Genomic DNA, 12,028 nt, shown 5'->3' with positions numbered 1-12,028 from the left:
CAATCTTATATAATACTTAGGAGAATTGAAGCAATTCAATGTTTTAATCAAAGTCAATCATAGTATTGAGTACTTGTTACATCCACTGTTTTATTGATTAAATTAGATCTAAATTTACTAATTGCTACTTAATTCTATCCAATTCTTAGCGAAGTTGAGATAATTTAATGTTTCAATTAAAGTCAAACATAGTGTTGACAAACTCTTACATCCATTTTTTTTTTTAAATTGATGAAATTGAATCAATAGTTATCAACTTGTTTTACGTAATATTATATAATAGTACTTAGCTAAATTGAATCAATCCTATATTTCAATTAAAGCCAACCATAGTGTTGAACACTTGTTACATCCACTATTTTAAGGAAAAAAAAAGTTATTGAATTAAATCAAAACTTGCTAATTATTACTCAATTATATCTAATCTTAGCTAAATTGCGATAATTTAATGTTTCAGTTAAAGTCACCTAGATGTGGCATCAATGGCTACGCCCTCAAGCCTCCGTGTAGAGAGAGAAGAGATGTTAGGTTTCAGATTAGATTATATTCTAGTTGATTCATTTTTTTGTCCCAACCATAGTGTTGACTACTTGTTACATACATTTTTTTTTTTAAATTGACGAAATTAAATCAACACTTAGCAATTTTTTTTACTCAATCCTAATCTAATCTTAGCTAATTTGCACTAATTCAATTTTGAATCGATCCATAAAATAAAACAGGCAAAAACATCAATTTCCAAAAAAAAAAATTTTTTTTTTAATCAGAATAAAAAAAAAAATGAAATCTATACCCTTATGTTATATTGAAACCATCAGTCTTATTAGCTGGTACAAAGTTAGTGAGAACCATCTGATCACCACCACGATTATTATAAGAAGGAAGAAAAAATTCCTTAGCCATTAGATTGAGCTTGATTTTTTTTAAATGTCAACAATATGTTGCATATGATAATTATTTGATTTATCCAATGAAGATATTTTTGGAGTTGTATATTAAAAAAAAAATAGACATGCAAATATGTACTTTTTATCGGAATTTGCTTCATTAAACTTAATGAAGTGTAGTAGTGCAGAAAGTACGTACATATTTAAATTGAGTACATGTTCATTGACAATTTTTCAAACCTACAGAAAGAAAAAGAGAAGTCTCACTAGTATTGTTTATGGATTTGGAATAGGTGTATTGCACCTTTTTCCTTGTTGAATATTATTGGGAAGAAAAGAGTAATTATGGTCTTGAAGAAAGAGAGAGTAAAATTTGAATTATTTTGACTTTTTCCTCTAACTTTTCAGGAAGGGTATCAATGGAATAGAAAAAAGAGAAATTTACTGGTACACCCTCAAAGGCCATGTGGAATTACATTAATACCCCAAAAGAGGTGGAGTTATGCCAGATTGTGCCATTTGTGGTTGTGCCAAATATATTTATCCTTTAAAATAAGTGTTCACTTATCATTTTCATTTTGATTTAAAATAAGCATCTATTTAAATTACGAAAAAAATTATTATTTTGTATCAAGTTTACCCTATCTAAAATAAGTGAATTTTTTATGTAATCAAGTAACTATATTAATTAGGTAATATTTAATTAAAAATAATTTAGTTAAAATATTTATTTTCCCCCAAAGTTTGTATGTTTTAAGGGTGTGCTAAAGGTACACTTATTTTGAATGTTTTAAGGGTGTGCTAAAGGTACACTTATTTTGAATTGGAGGGAGTACCATTTTTTTTTGTTTTTTGTTTTCTTAATCAAATTTCATCTTTTGAACTTCAACGTGATAAAATTCTCTTTGTCGATTTTTCCCTTTTTTTTTCGGTTTTACTTTTATCTTTAAAAATTTAAATGATTAAGTGGGTGCACCAACTGAATCCACCATTTCTTAATCTTTTCCTTTTTAGAAAACTGGAACTCCTTTGTCTGTGTGAGCTTTTTATTCTTTTTTGCCATGGTGAGCTTTTTCACTTAATTAGTGAGCTCCAGTAAAAGTTACATTACGTGTTTGAAACATAGTTGGGTAACTTGGGTTGGTAAAACTTTGATTTTGTGGGGGAGGGGTCAGGATCTAAGTCGTGTAGATGGATCAAATATTTAGATATGTTCTATATTAAATTCCTTTTGACACTATATATATAGGAGTATTTCTTTTTTTTTTTATTCCACGTCAATGTTTTTAATAAAAATAGAATCTATGAATTTTCTTTATACCATATCATGCACTTTTTTATATTTTACATCCATTAATAAGAATCTGATTTCGCTACTGTTTGGGATAAATAAAAGAGGGCTCTGATGTCCCACCCCCCAAGCAAAGAATATTGACTTGTTTTTGGGTTACACCAATTGACTGTTTGTTCGGTCTTCTTCTCCACACACACGGCCCACGTTGGGTAAATAAATTCTCAATTACTCGTCAAAATACTATCCTTTATGCTGCTTTATAATTTGAATAAAATGATTTGAAAGAATTCTGTTATTTTACAGATCGTCTACAATCTTTTATACGATATATAATTAGAGAAATATTTTTAACGAATTACAAGAAAATCTCCATTCAAAACAAGGTAGTAGGGACAGTCATTAGTGGGGACAGTCATTCTAGTCAAACTAATTTGGTCTAAAATAAGTATTTTTCAATCCAAAATAAACATTTTTTGTTGAATTAATTTGGAGCAAAATAAATGCCGTTTTAAAAATCGAAATAATGGATGGATTATCCTGTTCAAATATGCTATTGCTCCAATTAATGATCTTAAAAGTTTGTGTAGAAATAAGTGGTAATTGATTTTTTTCCAGTTGATTAATGGTAGATGATCTAAAAGGCCTGAGGAGTTACATAAAATAATTTGAGGAAATATTATAGGACTACTAGAAAGTGTGGATTATATGGAAATTTTACTTGGGAAAATCTTCCGTAGTAAGTGAATGCGGTTTTCATGAAGCATTTTTAACATTCCTAAAATTTTGGTAAAGAAATGAATTTTGGGCCTAACTCAACTCCAGACGCTGACTTATGAGAAGAGAAATGTCCAAGTCTATTTAAAGAGATCGAGTTCCCCATCCCTAGCCGATGTGGGAGAACCCAACACCTCTCGCACGCTCAGGCCTGCCAATTGGAGCTTGAACAACAAAAATGGGGCCCCAACATCGATGAAATAAAGAATTGGGATGAGTCCGACTCTAATACCATGATTAAAAAAAATGAAAACTCAACCCCAAAAGCTAGCTTAAGAGGTGATGATTGCCCAAGATCATATAAGGATATGAATATTGGCTTCCACCACCGATGTGGGACTTAACACTCCCACTCACGCTCATGACTTGACATGACATATGGTGTGTGGACAATATATGATAGGAGCCCAACATTAGGTGAAACAAAACTTAGGTGGCCTGACTCTAATATCATGATAAAAATGAATCTCGAGCCTAACTCAACCTCAAAAGTCAACTCAAAGGGAGAAGGATTGCCCAAGCCATATAAGGAGACCAAGTCCCTATTCCTAGCCGATGGGAGAACTCAACACCCCTGCACACCCAATCTTGAACATCTGGAGCGTGGACAACATAAGACGGGGCCAACATTAGAAACAATGAATTAGGACGGGCCCAACTCTGATACTATGTAAAGAAATAAAATTTTGGGCCTAATTTATTCTCATTTATTCTTTGAACTAGTTATGTGAGGCGTCTTGTAGCGGCGCCCAAACTCGCATATAAAAGTAGATATTTTAACTAAAGAAATATAATTTGTGTTAGTACAAGTGTACAACAACAACAACAACAACCATATACCCATTGTAGTCCCACAAGTGGGTAGTTATATGAAAGCAAAATTTTCATTCCACTCCTTTAATATTTTAACTTCCATTTTGATGAAATTATTTAATTCAAATCAAATTTGGAATCGAATTTGACATTATAACTTATGTATCCTAATTTTAAAGTTATTTAGTTCTAAATAAATAATCTATACATAGTTAATGAACTTTTAAGACAAATACATAATTTAACTTGTGCAGCAGATGGAGCTACTCCTCTATTAATCAGGGATTAGGGGTTCGAACATGGATATGAAAAAAAATCTTTGGAGGAAGCACTCCCCTCGAATAGGCGCGATGCAGTGCGAATTATCTAGATTAATTGGGCTCAAATGCGGATATCGAGCACCAATCAGAAAATCAAAGAACGTGAAAAATAAGGTAGGAGGTTCGATAGCTTTTGAAAAGTAGACTTTAAAAACAAAAACAAAAAAATTGACTTAAATAAATAAGATTAGGACCTAAAAGTAATTAATTAAAAAGTTTTAAAAAAATTTGAAAATTATTGTGAGGACTACAAAAGTCCCCAGGTTCGATAGCTTTTGAAAAGTAGACTTTAAAAACAAAAAACAAAAAAATTGACTTAAATAAATAAGATTAGGACATAAAAATAATTAATTAAAAAGTTTTTAAAAAAATTGGGAAATTATTGTGAGGACTACAAAAGTCCTCACATTTGCGTGCTAAGCCCGGGCCCAAACTCAAGATATAAAAGTAGATATTTTAACTAAAGAAATATAATTTGTGTTAGTACAAGTGTACAACAACAACAACCATATACCATATACCCATTGTAGTCCCCACAAGTGGGTAGTTATATGAAAGCAAAATTTTCATTCCACTCCTTTAATATTTTAACTTCCATTTTGATGAAATTATTTAATTCAAATCAAATTTGGAACCGAATTTGACATTATAACTTATGTATCCTAATTTTCTGAAGTTATTTAGTTCTAAATAAATAATCTATACATAGTTAATGAACTTTTAAGACAAATACATAATTTAACTTGTGCGAATAGATGGAGTCAAGCCCTCTCTTAATCGAGGATTAGGGGTTCGAACATGGATATGAAAAAAAAATCTTTGGAGGAAGCGCCCCCCGAATAGGCGCGATGCAGTGCGAATTATCTGAATTAATTGGGCTCAAATGCGGATATCGAGCACCAATCAGAATATCAAAGAACGTGAAAAATAAGGTAGGAGGTTCGATAGCTTTTGAAAAGTAGACTTTAAAAACAAAAATAAAAAAATTGACTTAAATAAATAAGATTAGGACCTAAAAGTAATTAATTAAAAAGTTTTAAAAAATTTGAAAATTATTGTGAGGACTACAAAAGCCCCAGCATTCGATAGCTTTTGAAAAGTAGACTTTAAAAACAAAAAACAAAAAAATTGACTTAAATAAATAAGATTAGGACATAAAAGTAATTAATTAAAAAGTTTTTAAAAAATTGAGAAATTATTGTGAGGACTACAAAAGTCCTCACATTTGCTCTTATATATAATAGTAATACGCCTTCCCTGGCCAGATTTAGTGTAAGATATTAGCATAGCTCAGATGTTGCCCTTATACTGACATGGATATTGTATGTTCACAGAGGGAAGCCTGATGAGATTCAAATGATACTTATAAGTTTTAACTCTATCTATAATTTAAATGAATGCAGGTTGTTGATGAGAATGTTTGAGGATCTATGCCTGAAGCATAATTTTGGAGAGCACAATAGGGTGATAGTCTGGCAGACCTACTAGCGTAGGAAGGGCTAGAAGAATATTGTTTGAGAATACTGCTTATGACAGTTCCCCCCGTGTTTGCCGTTGATGCTGTTACGACAGACAAAATTCTTTAGGCAAAATTATTTTTATTTCGGACTCAAATAGTAATCTAGGTGCCACAAATTACAGTAAGAGCCCGTTTGGATTGGCTGAAAAAAATAGTTTTTAAGCATAAGTGCTTAAAGTACTTTCACTTTCTAAGTGCTGAAACTGATTTTATAAATAAGCAGTTATGTGTTTGGATAAAAATGCTAAAGCTGAAAATAAATTGTTGATGTGTTTGGTACACAGTCTTTGTTAACACTTTTTCTGTCAACATGACCGAAATACCCTTAAAACTGTTAACACTATAAAGAAACTGATTACTATAAGATTTTTAATTCTAAAATTGATTCAAATTAAGATTTATTTACATTTTAATTCAATTTCAATATAAACTTATTATTTAACTCCGGTGCTCTTGCAATCATCCCAGGATTACGAGAAGTTGGTGCCAAAAGATGTGACCAATTACCACCAAGTTTTCAAGACATCCAGCAAGTTGTATCATCAAATTTGGGATCATGGCCAAGAAAAAGTAGTACTACAAGTACTTTTCAATCTCCATCCTCATCTCAATATTTTTATTATCATCATCAAATGAAACACAACAAGAATAATTATCAGGCTACTGGGAGAAAGAAAATCGAGCTCCAAAGTGAAGGTTTAAGAAATGTAAGAAAAATCATAGCCGTTATTGCAGTGCTAATAGCAACTGTCACATTTGCTGCAGGCGTTAACCCTCCTGGTGAATTTAATCAAGTAAGTGGAAAAGCTCTTTTGGGTAAAAAAGAACCTTAAAGGTAGTCTTGGTATGTAACATTAGAGAAACTATCAATATTCTCTGGTTGTCCTTCTTCTTAAAGCCTTCATGTTTCAAACAATATATATATATATATAAATTGCTAGTGAAATTTCTAATGCTTGTATATATGAATATTTTTCACTTTTTGTATTTATAGTGGAGTGCTTCCAGCCAATTCTCCATCTTTGAATATATATATATATATATATATATATATATATATCAAACCCATCCAATAGATATTACTTTATTCTCCCACGTTTTCGACATCAACATTGTTAGCTCTTAAAGTTGTGCCAGAATTAGAATCAACCGATGAAATATATCTCTCATTATCAGCTATTTGGTATGCATCATCCACATTACATTTCTTTCTAATGTAATTGTGAATGGCCATAGTAGCAAGCACGATGTCCCTTTGAGTGTCAATGTGATAGTAAGGCATGAATAGAAAATTCTTGCTTTCCAAACGCCAAATACGTACTCTACTATATTTTTACATAAAGAATACAAATAGTTAAATTTTTCAATACGTCCTCTTGGCTCTCGCAATTGTCCCGTTGCACCGCGGCCAAATTCAGCTAGGTGATGTCTTACATTATCTCATTTGTGTGGAGCCATGTATCCATTCATGTGCGAATATCTTGCATCAACTAGATAATATTTATTTCCCCGTGGATGTGAAAAGTTGAGCTCTCATATACGTAGGGCCTCACCAAATATACGATTATCGTGAGCTGCTCCTTCCCACCCATCCCATGCAAATGTAAAATACATTAAAATCTACAACGACAAGAATGTTCTGTTATATGGTTTCAAAGGACAAACAATATTAGTAGAGGATGCATCTTCTTCTTTTAATTAGATAAGACATCAACATAAAGCCGAGAATTAGTTGGCTAGATAAGAAATTAAGCTGTAAGTATAATAAAGTATAATTTTGAAGAAACTGGTTCTTACTTTAAAGAAAAGGAGATATTGTTTGTTACATGTCCTGTGAGCTCCTGCACCATCAATATAATTTAGATATGTTCTAATGATATCTCTTGCAACCTTACAAACGACCTTTAAAACACGATGAAAGCGTCTATGAACTGTCTCTCCAGAATTTTGAAAGGTATCTTGTATCATTCGATTTCCAGCGCCATGTGCACAAGTCATCAAGAACATGCCTAACATTTCATCCACGTCTGGTTTTAAGCCCCTATTTTTCAGTTAAGTCGTTGCAGTTAAGTCATTGGATAGATCAACGAACACCGCCTTCTTCAATCGAAAATCTTCATAACAACGAGTCTCGTTTCCTCGTAATATCTCTTGAATAAATACATTTCCAGAGTTCCTTGATGTACGGCAAGGTTCTTTGCAAATGTATTTTTCATAATACATCAAAATGTATTTACCAGTTATTTGACACAAAGTCATCCATTCCTTCTCATCTTGCTCCCTCTGAACTTCTTCTAGTTCTTTGATCTTCGTCATCTGACAAATCACTTAGATGTGGTAAATACCATGTTGCTAATATCCCAGCTCATTAATTGAAAACAGAAATGACTTAAATCAAGTTCTTACTTTAGAACCCAATTTCAAGATTTTTTAGAAACTCCATTGTTTCAACAATTTACAACTCTAAAATCAATAAAGAACACAACACTCATCTCTTTCTTCGCAAAAGCTCAGTGTATATCTCAAATTACTATTCCATCAGTAAGAATGCGGCACTCATACTTCCCACATGACTAATTCATTAAAGTAAACACAACAACAACAACAACAACAACAACAATACATAAAGTTTACATGCATATGGTTTAGGAATACAACCACAATGTCTAAACAAGAAACAATAACTAAAATTTATATGTACAATCATATGTTCGAACATGAAACAACAAAAATATTTAATCACAACAACACATTCATCATATTTTCTTAAGGTATAACTGATTGTTATACTCCAACCAAGACTTTCGAGCTTCATTAGTAGTCATCTTAAGAAATAATTGACGTAGGCCTTTCTTGAGAAACATGTTCACATTATAGTTGTACATTTCACTCCCTTCAGGAATATTAGGAAAAGTCGCCAACATGTCCATAGACTTATTGATGGCGGGATCATCTACTGAAGGAGATGTAGCATTGCTTTTGCCAAACATAAACTCCATTAGATTGTGTATTTCCTCTTTTATTGATCTTTGTAACGGATTTTGTCTTACTTTTTTTTAATTGACTGCTAGTGCCAATACCACAAATTGAACTTCGTCTTTTTAGTGACGGCTTAGGAAACATAACAGAATCCACATTTTGTAGATCATCACTCTCATCACTCCCTTCATCATTAGGATTAATAAAGTGTTCTCTGTCATAGCCATTAATATCATTTATTTCCTCTTCGTCGAGATCTACTCCAATGCAAGACATTTATTCTTGATTTGCTCCACGTGCTCTTTCTCCCGTAGCAACAATATCATAAAACAACGCGTCATAACGAAACCATATGAGCGAAGATCTCTTTTCCTAAACTTTTTATATCGATCATCCTCCTGTAACAAAAAATCCAAAACTACTTTAAGCAAACCAAGAAATTTAGCTATGAAAGAAGCAAGAAAGACATATAGAACAATGTGAGAGACGTACCTTAGTTTTTCTCTCCCACCAATCATCATCTGCCATAATTGCATTTTTCGTGGCATCCATCCTAAACATGTCTCCCCTCTCATCAACTGCTTAAAAAGAGTCCAATCTCTTTTCATGTTAATCCCAATGATTTTTCATTTGTTTTTTTAATCATAGTGTCTTCCCTTCTCTTTATTGAACTCTTCAACAACATTTTCCATCAATCTTTAGATATGTGTGGTCTATTTCATTTTCTAACCTCTATTTCATACAACTCTATAAATTTAATTTTTGCATCATCATCCCACTTAGCATTACTTCGTCCCAAACTTGTTTCCGGCATGATTGAATATAAATAATCTGAAGAAAGGACACAAATGTTGAGAAAAACTATTAGATAACACGTCCCCTTCCCATAATGAACAATAAAATTCACAATCATAAAAAACCAAAACAACAGAACAACTGCTTATTTTGTTCATTGGCTAACGTGTCCAGTGCTACTTTTCCTACTTTTTCCATTATTTGAGAACTGGTAATATTTGAATCATATATGGAAGATAGAAATGACTTCTCTCTAAGGTTAGCTGAACTTTTCAGCTACATGGATAAAAAGAAAGAAAAGATGAAAAATGCAGGGAAAGCTTATGAAAGCGTTTTGAATTGTGATCATGGCTAAAAGATATTACTAGTCATATATAAAAACAATACACTATATAATACTTCAATGTTGTCGACGTGCAGCATAATGAAACTTGGGATATCAGTAACTTTTAGTTGGGCCACGGATACCGAACACTGGGTGGTAAATCAAAATAAAAACAAGACAGCCACAAATCACAATTTTGTCTCTTCTATACTCACTAACTAACAATTCAGGTTAGCTCATAACATAAAAACCAGAAACTTATTCCACATTTAAAGAAAATTTAAAACAAACTTAACACCTGAAAGAAGTAGTGATTGATAAACCAAAAATATGTTCCATATTTAAAGAACTTTAACAATAGAAAGAAGTTACTAATTGAAGAATGTCTACATGAAACTTCAGCAAAATATCATGCTATTGTCTGAAACTCTAAATGTAAAATGTGACTTTTCTTTACCTCAGTCGAACGATTGTAATCAGTTTATGTTTCCAGTATGTGTAGTATGAAAAAAATCAAAACCAACACACCTGCACTAAATGTTGTAGTAGTACTCATTACTGCTTCTATATGTATGCTTGAGTCTTTTAGTTAATAATTTTGCAATTTCCATGCTATGTTGGGGCAGAATTAGCTAAAGATGACGGATTTCCATAACATAATTAGATAGTATGATCAAGATTATAGAATTAATGAGCGGACAAAACTACAAGTCTAACTACAAGCTACATAAACAAAACTCAGGTCTGATCAATATGCCCTCAAAGAAATCCCTAACCAGAGACTCAAATAGAGAGAAAATTGCAGCCTTTTCAAGAAATTATTACTTCTTTTGTCTAGTTTAAGATACATGTTAACAAAATAAGAACTTTAACGATATATCAAACACAAGAAGATGCAACAACCAACGACGAGCGACAAGCTCACAATACAATGAACTATACGACGTCTCTCCCTGCCCTTCTTCCTTCTCGAACTCCATAACAACATCATACAACAAGGCAACCCAATAACCAACACAAACATCCCATAACAAGTTCAGTAGCTCAGACTCACAGCTTTCAATTACCGTCCCGTGAGTCCTATATGATAAACATACTAAAAACGGTCCTTACTTACGACCTATTTTACGAAGTTAAGAAGTGATAACATGCCTCAACCACAAAGCAAACTATAACGACCCGTTTGGTAGTTATTGTAACGGTTCGCATTTTGCGGGCGAGGTTAGCGATCGGAAAGCTACTTCAAACTTGTTAGTGCTCTTTCGGACTTTGTTTTAAAAGAGTCGCCACCTAATTTTTAGGAAATTAAAAAACCAGTTTTGAAGGAGTTATTCATATACAGTGAACATACCTTCGTAATCCAAAGTTCTAGGTAAGGGTTCTGGTGATTGCCTAGGGAAGGTGTTAGGCACCCTATTATTAAGGATTCGTACTATACGGTTGACCATTGAATTTCAATGTATGAGTATTTGCATGAACTGATTATTTAGTGTTTATTCCCGCATTTATAAAATCTGTCATTTGCATATCATTTTGAAAGAAAAAAAGAATTGAATATATCCCCTTTATATATAGGGTATTTAGGTTCGGATTTATAATATCCGGATATAAATAGTTTCCTCTTACATATAAGGATAGTATTGATTGTAAAAGATATGAAAATTGTTTATATTCAAGTGAGAAATACAAGTTCTGTTCATGCTTAACTCATCCTTGGCTAGGATCAATCCGCTTAATACGTTTTAGAATACCTTATTCTAAAATTGCTTATTTACGAATGTCTTATGTGAGGAAAAAAATGATCTTTGACTTTGACTCTATGAAATAATTTATTCTTGTAAATGTATGTTCGAAACGGGTTTGGGCTTTAAAATTCACAACTTGCTTAAAAGAGATGCACTTTTTTGTTTTAGGCTTGACCCAATTTTCTTTTCTTTTCTTTTCTAATAAAATGGGTTTTCAAAATGTACATTATTTTCAGGAAATGTATTAACCAAAGAATCTTAATTTTCTTGTTACTGGGCTTAGCCCAAAATGCTTATTTCTATTCCTCGTTTGGGTCCAGAATTTAGCTTGATTTTTACAAAAAATGTGCCTCTTGTTTACAAGAATTTAATCTGATCTTGACGAAAACATTATAATGTTTAAAACTTTGAAATTCCTTTTCTTACCCTTTCGTTCTCAACTTACATCAAAAGCAAGTTTATTAGTTTGCCATTTTTATTCGAGAGATAATTACGCCAAGTTCGGGTTTTGAAAATCATTTCTGGAGACTTAGGGTCGAACTAAACGGCATATGTACTGTTGTCCTAAGACGTATAG

General features: G+C 32.2%; 1 pseudogene; it reads right to left on the bottom strand.

Annotated features, from left to right (window-relative positions):
• Positions 1–8,363: 8,363 nt before the first annotated feature.
• LOC132054942 (L10-interacting MYB domain-containing protein-like) lies at positions 8,364–9,400 on the bottom strand (annotated as a pseudogene).
• Positions 9,401–12,028: the final 2,628 nt, after the last annotated feature.

The sequence above is a fragment of the Lycium ferocissimum genome, chromosome 4 (assembly GCF_029784015.1).
Source record: "Lycium ferocissimum isolate CSIRO_LF1 chromosome 4, AGI_CSIRO_Lferr_CH_V1, whole genome shotgun sequence".
Classification (NCBI taxonomy): Eukaryota; Viridiplantae; Streptophyta; class Magnoliopsida; order Solanales; family Solanaceae; genus Lycium; species Lycium ferocissimum.
This window is presented reverse-complemented; position numbering and strand designations above follow the sequence as displayed.